At 38.8% G+C, this 13154-nt stretch overlaps 1 pseudogene; it reads left to right on the forward strand.

Annotated features, from left to right (window-relative positions):
• The first annotated feature begins 5199 nt into the window (after positions 1–5199).
• Positions 5200–5299, forward strand: LOC138434845 (U6 spliceosomal RNA; annotated as a pseudogene).
• The last annotated feature ends 7855 nt before the right edge of the window (positions 5300–13154 follow it).

Below are 13154 nucleotides of genomic sequence, written 5' to 3' on the forward strand. Positions count from 1 at the left end.
AGAGTGTAGAAAATCAGGGGACCCAAAAGCTAGTTCTATCGGGGTGGTACTGATAAAATTTGTAAGTTCCTACCCAAACTTTGGCCACCTCATGCGAAGAGTTGACTCATTGGAAAAGACTCTGATGCTGGGAGGGATTGGGGGCAGGAGGAGAAGGGGATGACCGAGGATGAGATGGCTGGATGGCATCACGGACTCGATGGATGTGAGTCTGAGTGAACTCCGGGAGTTGGTGATGGACAGGGAGGCCTGGCGTGCTGCGGTTCATGGGGTCGCAAAGAGTCGGACACGACTGAGCGACTGAACTGAACTGAACTGAACCCAGACTAATCAAGAAAAATATGAAAACACCAATTACCAATGTGAGGAGTACAACAGAGGACAAAAAACAGACCTAAAAGACATTAGGGATACGCTACAGACAACTATTAATGTGACGACACAGATGAAACAGACACATTCATTACAAGACATGTATCAAAAATGACCCGAAAATAAATAGAAAACGTCAACAGCCCAACATCTACTAAAGAACTGAATTGCAGTTAACAATTTATACAAAGAAATTCTAGGTCCAGATGACATCACAGGTGAATTCCAACTTTTAAGGGAAAATAACAACATCAATAGAAACATATTTTTTGAGAACATAGAAAAGGAGGAAACATTCAATCATTTTATAATATAAGGTCAGTATTACCCTGATTTTAAAAACAAAGACATTAAAATAGAATTACAAAACATTATCCCTCATAACACAGATGTAAAACTTCTTAACAAATTATTAGCAAGTTTAATCTAACAATATGTATCTATTAAATTAGATAATATATATCCACATATATTGGGAGACCCAGGTTCCATCCCTGGGTCAGGAAGATCCCTTGGAGAAGGAAATGGCAACCCACTGCAGTATCCTTGCCTGGAAAATTCCATGGACAAAGGAGCCTGGCAGGCTGCAGTCCACGGGGTCACAAAAAGTCAGACACAACTGAGTGACTTCACTTTAATCCACATATATTATCACATCTTTATCCAGTCACCTGACAATGGACATTTAGCTTGCTTCCATGTCTTGGTTATTGCAAACAGTGCTGCAATGAACACTAGGGTGCATGTATCTTTTTGAATTACGGTTTTCTCCAGATATATGCCCAAGAGTGGGACTGCAGGATCATATAGTAGCTCTGTTTCTAGTTTTTTGAGGAACCTTCATATGGTTCACCATAGTAGCTGTAGGAAGTTTGTTAAATAAACTATATGTTTATTCATACAGTAGCATAGCAGTTCAAAGGAATGAGGAAGATTTCTTTATAATAAGAACTACACAAAGGAGTATTGAACAGAAAAAGGAACAAGGAAAATCTCTGTATGTAACACTGGGTGAGCACCAGGATAAATGAAAAAAAGAGAAGCCCAGAACAGGGCTTGTAAAATGTCACCTTTGTGTAATAAAGAGAAGGAGAATGTGACTATAAATATTTCTTTCTATTTCCTACAAAGAAGCAACTAAAGCATAAACTAAACTGTAGGAGCTATCTGCTAACTGTTATATATGTTGGGAGGCAGCTGAGGAAAGGAGAGGGGAGATGAACATGAGAATTCTCTGACTGTGCTGTTTTACAGTTTGACTGAACTGTGTAAAAGTTTTACATACATTAAAAAATTACTGAATTTTTAAAATCCAATTTATAACATTTAAAAATGGACTTTCCTGGTGGTCTAGTGGTTGGGATTGCAGGTTTCACTCCTGGTTGGGGAGCTAAGATCCTGCATGCTATGCACTGCAGCCAAAAAAAATTTTTAATTGAAAACAAATGGAAACCTATGGTTATAACTGTATATGAAATTGATGGCATAATTATTTCAAGTGACTTTTTTTAATTCAATTTTTTTTATTCTGGCAAAATTCATACAATATACAATTAACCATTTTAAAGTATATAGTTCAGTGGCATTTAGTGTGTTCACAATGTTGTGCTGCTTTATTATTTTTGACTCTGAGGCCATTTTCTTTGGAATTCTACCCATAGATTCTTTCTTCATTCTAGCTTTATTGAGGTATAATTTGTACAAAGTGTAAGTTTCAGATGTATAGCATCCTGATTTGACTTATACACATCATGAAATGAGGTCCATAATAACTTCAGTGAACATCCATCATCCATTCAGTGAACATCCATACAGATACAACATTAAAGAAATAGGAAAAAAATTTTCCCTATGATGAGAACTCTTAGGATTTACTCTCTTAACTACTTTCATATATAACATACAACAGTGTTAATTATACTGATCATGTTGTACTTACTTACTTTATAACTGGAAGTTTGTACCTTTTGACTACCTTCATCCAATCCCTTTTCCTCTACCTCCAGTAATCACAAATCTGATCTCTTTTTGCATGAGTTTGTTTTTGTCATATGACTGACCCATAACACTATGTTAATTCCTAGTACCCAACATAGTAATTTGATATTTCTATATATTTCAAAATGATCCCCATAAGAATAGCTGTCATCAGTCACCAAAGATATCACATAATTATTAACTATATTTCACATACTGTACATTTCATACCTGTGACTCATTTATTTTGTAACTTAAAGTTTGAACCTCTTAATCTCTCTCACCTATTTCTCTCAGCCCTCCACCCCTACAGGACCTACCTGTTTATTCTTTGTGTCTATGACTCTGTTTTCTGTTTAGTTATGTTTGTTGAGTGACTTTCAAACACGGAAATTTGACCATACATCCCTTGAAGTATATATAAAAATGTGAAAGTGAAAGTGTTAGTCACTCAGTCATGTCTGACTCTTTGCAACGCCATGAACTATAACCCACCAGGCTCCTCTGTCCATGGAATTCTCCAGGCAACAATACTGGAGTGGGTAACCATTCCCTTCTCCAAGGGATCCCAATCCAGGGATCTTCCCAACCCAGGGATCAAACCTGGGTCTCCTGCACTGCAGGCAGATTCTTTACTATCTGAGCCACCAGGGAAGATTTTGGTGACAAAAGAACCACAAAGGAATCTTAAGCTGCATTCAGTGGTCTTATTATTAGAAGTAATACTGACACTTAAAAAAAAAACTATTTTATATATAGATGATTAGGAAATAAACACTTCAATTCATGTCTTTAGGAACTATGCTTTTCAAAGTAAAATCAAGGAAGTTTAATCCAAACTATGTAATCTTAAATTTAAATTGATTCACATCCATTAGGATACCTGCTATTAAGACAACAATTATTGATGAGAATGTGGAGAAACTGGAACCCTTGTGCTTTGCTTGTTGGAATGTAAAATGGTGCAGTCAGTGTAAAAACAGTATGCCAGTTTCTTAAAATATTAAATATAGAATTACCATATGATCCAGCAATTCTACTTCTGGGTACATAACACAGGAGAATTGAAAACAGGGACTCAAACAGGTATTTAGACACTCATTTTCATAGTAGTATTATTCACAATTGCCAGAAGATGGAAACAACCCAAGTGTTGATCAATGAATGAATGAATGGATAAATAATATGTGGTATATACATACAGGGTATATATAATTCTCCCTTAAAAAGTAAGGAATTATATACCACAACATGGATGACCCTTGAGGACATTATGATAAGTGAAATAAACCAGTTACAAAAGGAAAAGAATTTCATAGAATGGTGGTTTCCAGAAGCTGGAGGAAAAAGGAGTTGGGGAGTCAGTGTTTAATGGGTAGAGAGTTTCAGTTTAGGAAGATGAGAAAGCGCTGGAGAAGGATGGTGGTGATGTTTGCAGAACAGTGGGGATGTACTTAATGTCACAAAGCTATACATTTTTAAATGGTTTATATGGTAAAATTTATTATGATATTTTGCAATAATAAAAAATTATACAGGAAACATCAGTATGAACTCATTATCTATTTGTCTCTTACTATGAAATATGTCAGAGAAGTCAATGGCATCCCACTCCAGTACTCTTGCCTGGAAAATCCCATGGATGGAGGAGCCTGGTAGGCTGCAGTCCATGGGGTCACTAAGAGTTGGACACGACTGAGCGACTTCACTTTCACTTTTTCACTTTCATGCATTGAGAAGGACATGGCAACCCACTCCAGTGTTCTTGCCTGGAGAATCCCAAGGACAGGGGAGCCTGGTGGGCTGCCGTCTATGGGGTCGCACAGAGTCGGATGCAACTGAGCGACTTAGCAGCAGCAGTATGAAATATGTATTTCTGAGTGCTGTCCACTAAAAAGGGCTAGAAACATCGACAACCTAGTAGCAACAAGCCCTCCCATCATCAAGATCATTGTTTCTAAGTACTGTTCTCCACTAAGAGGGTCCCAGACTGTCTGAAGAAATGGCTGTGTCTAGTTCCAGGGCTTCCCTGGTGGCTCAGATGGTAAAGAATCTGCCTGCAATTTAGGAGACCCGCGTTTAATCCCTGGGTCAGGAAGATCCCCTGGAGAAGGAAATGGCAACCCACTCCAACATTCTTGCCTGGAAAATTCCATGGACCAAGAAGCCTAGCTACAGTCCATGGAATTGCAAAGAGTTGGATACGACTGGGCGACTTAGAGAGAGTTCCAGGGCAAGAAATGTATGGGATGATGGTCTTGAGACATTTTGCTAAGCCAGAAAATAAGGACACTTTTGAAGATAAATAGTTCTGTCAAAAGGACACAGGATTCAAAATGAAGGGGCTCTCACTGACCAAAGATGGGAAAATTTGAACAAGGGAAAGAATCATGACTGTAACAGATTGAAACACATAAAACCATCCACAACATGTAAATCCATGTGTTTATAATAATAGTAAGAAAGAATAAGAAAACAGAACCTCATCAATCACCATTGGATGTTGCTAGTATACCAATTTATTACCTAGAAAACCAATAAAGAGGGGAAGTAAAGCATGAATCCTGCCTTTTCCATACAAGCTATTTCAGGGTAACCAAACAGTTGATGAGGTAGAAATCCTTTCTATGGAAGAATATCAGCCAATGTGTTCAGAAGGAATGACAGAATGAATTACCAGCAGATGCCAAAATCATATTTGAAAGGTTGTTGGTGAATTTATCACAGATGAATCAGGTTGGCAATATCAGAATCCACTTTTCAGTATTAGCATTGGCAAATATCAAATCTCCAGATCTAACTACCAGCTTAAAGGAAACAGTTGGGTAGAGAAATGAAATAATTGCCACCATGAATAAACACATATACTAAACTTGGAACAGTACAGAGAAGATTAGCATGGCCCCTATGCAAGGATGACACACAAATTCGTGCAAGCCAAATCCAGAATACAAAGAATTTTGTAGGACAAATGACTGCTCAGCAAATGAGATGAGGAGCAATTGTAGAATAAAAGAGACTTTGCAAAGTTAACAACCCAGGGTAATGTGTGGACTCATTCAGACACTGGTTTCCAGAGCACTGTCCCCTGTGCTGGAACTTACCCCATGCACCTTCTTGGTTGAAATCTGCAGCTGTGAAGATGTGTTCTGTCTTTCCCTTGGCTTTGTTAGAGCTGAGGGACATCTCTACCTACAGCCTCTGTCTCACAGCAGCTACTGCTAAGTAACAAGTAAGTGAGTCTCTCTACATCAGGCCAGTTCACGCGGGTGCTCTCCTACACTTTAAGGAGGGTCTTCTCATCCTGCCATGACCATCCCATCAGCCCAGCATCCCTGCTACCAGGAACAGAGTGGCTGAGAAGTGAAATCTCAGAGTCTCTTGCTGCCTGACCACACTGTCCTGCCACACTTGTGTTGATATAGTTGTACCCCAGATTGGAAGGGACAGCTTGGGAAGCAGCCTTCTAATAGGGAGTAGGGGACAGAGCTGCACCCCCTTTTTGCTAACATGTACCCCCTTATTGGATGCAGTCTGCCTGGAGAGAGAAAACAGGACCAACATCTCTCTTCCCTTCCCTTCTTGCCATTATTCCCTTGACAATAAAGTGTTTTTTCTTCTAATTCCCCTGTGTCTCAACTGCCTGCTCCACTGGAGTGACAGCCACTATAGATAGAAGGTTCCGTTCCTACACTACGTGGCAATTCTCCGAGCTGGGATTTTTTATATTCTAGTGAAGAGATGAAGGAATATGGGGACATTCTTTCTCACAATAATAATCTTTCTTGCTACCTAACCCCACATATCACACAGAAGTCCAATATTAGTACATTTTTTTCTTTAAATTCCTTTGTAACAAATCCTAATCTCCCAAGCATATGAACACCTTGGCTTAGCAGGGCAAAGAACATGTGCTCAGAAATGCAAAAGAAAAAGAGCACATTAATAATATCCACATCACTACGCCTATACACACACGTGCACCCACATACAGACTTACTTGGAATTATACATATTTTAAGTTTTATATTTTTAGATAAAAATAATAAATGACTGCATTCTCAGTATTAAAAAAAAAACCCACCTACTGACTATAATTTACTTTTGCCATCTCAAAACATAGTTGTATGTAGGTATTTACCATTTTCCCATGTAATTTAATATTTTGCTAAAATAAGCTTTTCAGTCTCTGCATAGTATTTCATTGTCCAGTATATTTTTATACCATTTCTCAAACTTTAGCCAATTCACTTTACTAGACAGTTAATTTTTTCCAGCTGGGTTGGGATGAATGAACATCCCTTTAGTATTTTGTTGGTATAAGTTTCTAGAGATAGAATGGTTGAGTTACAAAATACAAACTCTTTTGATGGGAAGGTTACACATTGCCTAATTATCCTTAGAAAATCATAGCATTTTCTAGGTCCACTGGCACTCTGTGACACTTCCCATTTTCCATTTTCCTCTCTAAGTTTATAATTTAAAATGTTCAAATTATAAATTTATAATTGTGAATTTTAAAATTTTATGTTAAAATATATTTGTTCAGCTAGTAAATATTGGTTCAAATGTTCATTTCTTTCAGTACTAGTGAGACTGAATATCTTCATATATATTAACCATTTATATTTATTACTGTAAATGATATATTTCAATGAGGAAACTGAGATTCAGAGAGATTAAATGACTTGTTCAAGGACATACAGCAGATAATTTTTTATTCATACTCTAAAATGAAATAGAATTGCTCTTCAGTTTGTCAAGTGAGTAATAAAGTTATGGGGCAAAGTTCTGTTAGATTCGAGAGTTCAGGGATATCTAACTAACATACAAGTCTATTCAGGCCAAATAATCTTTATAAAATATAACTTGGAGTATTACTGTGAAGATTTAATGAATTATAGTTTCTTTTACTCCTTAATTTTTAATCCCAAGAGAAATCCAAATCAAAATTGGAAGACAAAAAAGAGATTGCTAAAAAAAAAAAAAGGTATTGGAATATGCTGACAGTATCCTTCTTACTATCTATCAGTCATGAATCACTGCTACAGATGCTAAAGGAGACTCCAGTACTCATGACCTCCTTCTCCCCATTATCACAGCTTGAGGACAAAGCATCCAGCTGCGTATGTTTTATGGTGGTAGAATGCAACCAGCATACTATTTTAAGAGATGTTCAGAAGCTGATGACTTACTTTTTCTTTCTGAATGCCCCTTTTCATTTCTATGCCAAGTAATATATAAGGCCAGGCTGTCACCCAGGCTGTCACCCACTGGCTTAACCTTGTGTGACAATGTCAAAGTCTCCTTTCTTTAATAACTAACAGGAGAGTCCATGAGTTAACAATTTAAGAGAGAGAGAGAGAAACAATAACAATAAAGGAAATGTCAGAGTTACTTAAATGGTAGAAAGAGAGAGAGGACAAAGAAGGGGGAGGGGGACGGAGGGAGGAAGGAAGGAAGAGGCAAAGAGACACACTGGCAAAATGTAATGTAGTAAGACCTGGCCAAAGTTATATTTCAGCAGGATGAAAGAATGTGAGGGACCAGGGAAAAGGGAGATCTACTGGAGGGGTAAAATCCTAACCCTTCTTTCCACTTGGCTTTAAGATCTTATCCCAGAAGAGTGGAGATTTTATTTTGGGAGCTGAGTAGTTAAGATCTCCTCAGGCAGTTTACAAGAGAAATGCTTCTCCACTCCTGTCCAATTTGCAATTATTTGTGTCCATGACTAGCTCAGGCTTAGAAAGTAAAAAAGAACAGAACTTGAGCACCAGGGGTCTCCAATCTCGTCTCTCTCCAAAGTGATGTTTCCTATTCCATTTCTTGTCTTAGGCAGAGAAATCAGGTAGAATTATTGAGTGCGTGTAGCAGCAATGGAGAAATGATTCAAGGGTTCCACCATTGCCCCATAAAATGCATGCAGTTTCCACTTGAGCACAGCACTGTAGGACACCAAAGCATTTCCTGGATGTGGATGGAGAGATTCTTGACAATCTTGTGTAGAGTAAAATTCACATAACTCAAGAGTAATTTTCCCATAACAATTCTGTATTTGTTTCTCATAGTAGAGGTGGTGGTTTAATGCAGAGTTTGTGTACTTAGCTGAGCAAGACCACTGAGTTCAATATATCTACCTAAAGAAACAAAAGACCTATATACAGAAAACTATAAAACACTGATGAAAGAAATCAAAGAGGACACTAATAGATGGAGAAATATACCATGTTCATGGATCAGAAGAATCAATATAGTGAAAATGAGTATACTACCCAAAGCAACCTATAGATTCAATGCAATCCCTATCAAGCTACCAATGGTATTTTTCACAGAGCTAGAACAAATAATTTCACAATTTTTATGGAAATACAGAAAACCTCAAATAGCCAAAGCAATCTTGAGAAAGAAGAATGGAACTGGAGGAATCAACCTGCCTGACTTCAGGGTCTACTACAAAGCCACAGTCATCAAGACAGTATGGTACTGGCACAAAGACAGAAATATAGATCAACGGAACAAAATAGAAAGCCCAGAGATAAATCCATGCACCTATGGACACCTTATCTTTGACAAAGGAGGCAGGAATATACAATGGATTAAAGACAATCTCTTTAACAAGTGGTGCTGGGAAAACTGGTCAACCACTTCTAAAAGAATGAAACTAGATCACTTTCTAACACCATACACAAAGATAAACTCAAAATGGATTAAAGATCTAAATGTAAGATCAGAAACTATAAAACTCCTAGAGGAGAACATAGGCAAACACTCTCTGACATACATCACAGCAGGATCCTCTATGACCCACCTCCCAGAATTCTGGAAATGAAAGCAAAAATAAACAAATGGGACCTAACTAAACTTAAAAGCTTCTGCACAACAAAGGAAACTCTAAGCAAGGTGAAAAGACAGCCTTCAGAATGGGAGAAAATAATAGCAAATGAAGCAACTGACAAACAACTAATCTCAAAAATATACAAGCAACTTATGCAGCTCAACTCCAGAAAAATAAATGACCCAATCAAAAAATGGGCCAAAGAACTAAACAGACATTTCTCCAAAGAAGACATACAGATGGCTAACAAACACATGAAAAGATGCTCAACATCACTCATTATCAGAGAAATGCAAATCAAAACCACATTGAGGTACCATTTAATGCCAGTCAGAATGGCTGCGATCCAAAAGTCTGCAAGCAGTAAATGCTGGAGAGGGTGTGGAGAAATGGGAACCCTCTTACACTGTTGGTGGGAATGCAAACTAGTACAGCCACTATGAAGAGCAGTGTGGAGATTCCTTAAAAAACTGGAAATAGAACTGCCTTATGACCCAGCAATCCCACTGCTGGGCATACACACTGAGGAAACCAGATTTGAAAGAGACACGTGTACTCCAATGTTCATCGAAGCACTGTTTATAATAGCCAGGATATGGAGAAAACCTAGATGTCCATCAGCAGATGAATGGATAAGAAAGCTGTGGTATATATACACAATGGAGTATTACTCAGCCATTAAAAAGAATACATTTGAATCAGTTCAAATGAGGTGGATGAAACTGGAGCCTATTATACAGAGTGAAGTAAGCCAGAAAGGAAAACACCAACACAGTATACTAACGCATATATATGGAATTTAGAAAGATGGTAATGATAACCCTGTGAGACAGCAAAAGAGACACAGATGTATAGAACAGTCTTTTGGACTCTGTGGGAGGAGTGGGTGGGATGATTTGGGAGAATGGCATTGAAACACGTATAATATCATATATGAAACGAATCGCCAGTCCAGGTTCGATGCATGATACTGCATGTTTGGGGCTGGTGCACTGAGATGACCCAGAGGGATGGTACAGGGAGGGAGGAGGAAGGGGGGTTCAGGATGGGGAACACGTGTATGCCTGTGGCAGATTCATGTTGATGTATGGCAAAACCAATACAATATTGTAAAGTAATTAACCCCCAATTAAAATAAATAAATTTATATTTTTTGAAAATAATAAAATGATCTGGAAAAAAAAAAAAGGAAAAAAAAAAGACCACTGAGTTCAACCCTTGATCCTTCTCTGACTAGTGGAGGGAAGATAAGCAAGTTACTTAACGTTCCTTTACCTCAAATTCCTCAGCTCTAAAATGAAAATAATGATAATACACAAGATCTCATTTGATTTTTCCAGCAGCCCCATGGATATAATAGTCTCTACTTCACTGAACTGTCATGAGGACCAAAGTAGTGGTATGTATAAAGTGGTCAGGAGGGTGTCTGGCAAATATTAAGTGCACTATTAACTGTTTGCTTATCAACTATCTTTTATTACAGCTAAAAGAGCAGTGGCTGCATGGGCGCAGGAGGGACTAGAGGAGATATCCCACATTGAAGGTCAGGAAGGGCGGCGGTGAGGAAATACCCTTCGTCCATGATAAGGAGCAGCGGCTGCACTTTACTGGAGCAGCCATGAAGAGATACACCACGCCCAAGGTAAGAGAAACCCAAGTAAGATGGTAGGCGTTGCAAGAGGGCATCAGGGGCAGACACACTGAAACCATACTCAAAGAAAACTAGTGAATCTAATCACACTAGGACCACAGCCTTGTCTAATTCAATGAAACTAAGCCATGCCCGCGGGGCAACCCAAGACGGGCAGGTCATGGTGGAGAGGTCGGAGAGAATGTGGTCCACTGGAGAAAGGAATTGCAAACCACTTCGGTATTCTTGCCTTGAGAATCCCATGAACAGTATGAAAAGGCAAAATGATAGGATACTGAAAGAGGAACTCCCCGAGGTCAGTAGGTGCCCTACACACTACTGGAGATCAGTGGAGAAATAACTCCAGAAAGAAGGAAGGGATGGAGCCAAAGCAAAAACAATACGCAGCTGTGGATGTGACTGGTGATAGAAGCAAGGTCCAATGCTGTAAAGAGCAATATTGCATGGGAACCTGGAATGTCAGGTCTATGAATCAAGGCAAATTGGAAGTGGTCAAACAAGAGATGGTAAGAGTGAACGTCGACATTCTAGGAATCAGTGAACTAAAATGGACTGGAATGGGTGAATTTACCTCGGATGACCATTATATCTACCACTGTGGGGAGGAATCCCTCAGAAGAAATGGTGTAGCCATCATGGTCAACAAAAGAGTCCAAAATGCAGTACTTGGATGCAATCTCAAAAATGACAGAATGATCTCTATTCATTTCCAAGGCAAACCATTCAATATCACAGTAATCCAAGTCTGTGCCCCAACCAGTAACGCTGAAGAACCTGAAGTTGAATGGTTCTATGAAGACTTACAAGACCTTTTAGAACTAACACCCAAAAAAGATGTCCTTTTTATTATAGCGACCTGGAATGCAAAAGTAGGAAGTCAAGAAACACCTGGAGTAACAAGTAAATTTGGCCTGGGAATGCGGAATGAAGCAGGGCAAAGACTAAGAGAGTTTTGCCAAGAAAATGCACTGGTCATAGCAAACACCCTCTTCCAACAACACAAGAGAAGACTCTACACATGGACATCACTAGATGGTCAACACCAAAATCAGATTAATTATATTCTTTGCAGCCAAAGATGGAGAAGCTCTATACAGTCAACAAAAACAAGACCAGGAGCTGACTGTGGCTCAGATCATGAACTCCTTATTACCAAATTCAGACTCAAACTGAAGAAAGTAGGGAAAACCACTAGACCATTCAGGTATGACCTAAATCAAATCCCTTATGATTATACAGTGGAAGTGAGAAATAGATTTAAGGGCCTAGATCTGATAGATAGAGTGCCTGATGAACTATGGAATTAGGTTCGTGACATTGTACAGGAGACAGGGATCAAGACCATCCCCATGGAAAGAAATGCAAAAAAGTAAAATGGCTGTCTGGAGAGGCCTTACAAATAGCTGTGAAAAGAAGAGAGGCAAAAAGCAAAGGAGAAAAGGAAAGATATAAGCATCTGAATGCAGAGTTCCAAAGAATAGCAAGAAGAGATCAGAAAGCCTGCTTCAGCGATCAGTGCAAAGAAATAGAGGAAAAGAACAGAATGGGAAAGACTAGAGATCTCTTCAAGAAAATGAGAGATACCAAGGGAACATTTCATGCAAAGATGGGCTTGATAAAGAACAGAAATGGTATGGACCTAACAGAAGTAGAAGATATTAAGAAGAGGTGGCAAGAATACATGGAAGAACTGTACAAAAAAGATCTTCACAACCCAGATAATCACGATGCTGTGATCACTCATCTAGAGCCAGACATCCTGGAATGTGAAGTCAAGTGGGCCTTAGAAAGCATCACTACGAACAAAGCTAGTGGAGGTGATGGCTTTCCAGTGGAGCTATTTCAAATCCTGAAAGATGATGCTGTGAAAGCGCTGCACTCAATATGCCAGCAAATTTGGAAAACTCAGTAGTGGCCACAGGACTGGAAAAGGTCAGTTTTCATTCCAATCCCAAAGAAAGGCACTGCCAAAGAATGCTCAAACTACCGCACAATTGCACTCATCTCACATACTAGTAAAGTAATGCTCAAAATTCTCCAAGCTAGGCTTCAACAATATGTGAAGCGTGAACTTCCTGATGTTCAAGCTGGTTTTAGAAAAGGCAGAGGAACCAGAGATCAAATTGCCAACATCCGCTGGATCATGGATCCAGCAAGAGAGTTCCAGAAAAACATCTGTTTCTGATTTATTGACTACACCAAAGCCTTTGACTGTTGGATCACAATAAATTGTGGAAAATTCTGAAAGAGATGGGAATACCAGACCACCTGACCTGCCTCTTGAGTAATCGGTATGCAGGTCAGGAAGCAACAGTTAGA

Source organism: Ovis canadensis, chromosome 2 (genome assembly GCF_042477335.2).
Source record: "Ovis canadensis isolate MfBH-ARS-UI-01 breed Bighorn chromosome 2, ARS-UI_OviCan_v2, whole genome shotgun sequence".
NCBI classification, from domain to species: domain Eukaryota; kingdom Metazoa; phylum Chordata; class Mammalia; order Artiodactyla; family Bovidae; genus Ovis; species Ovis canadensis.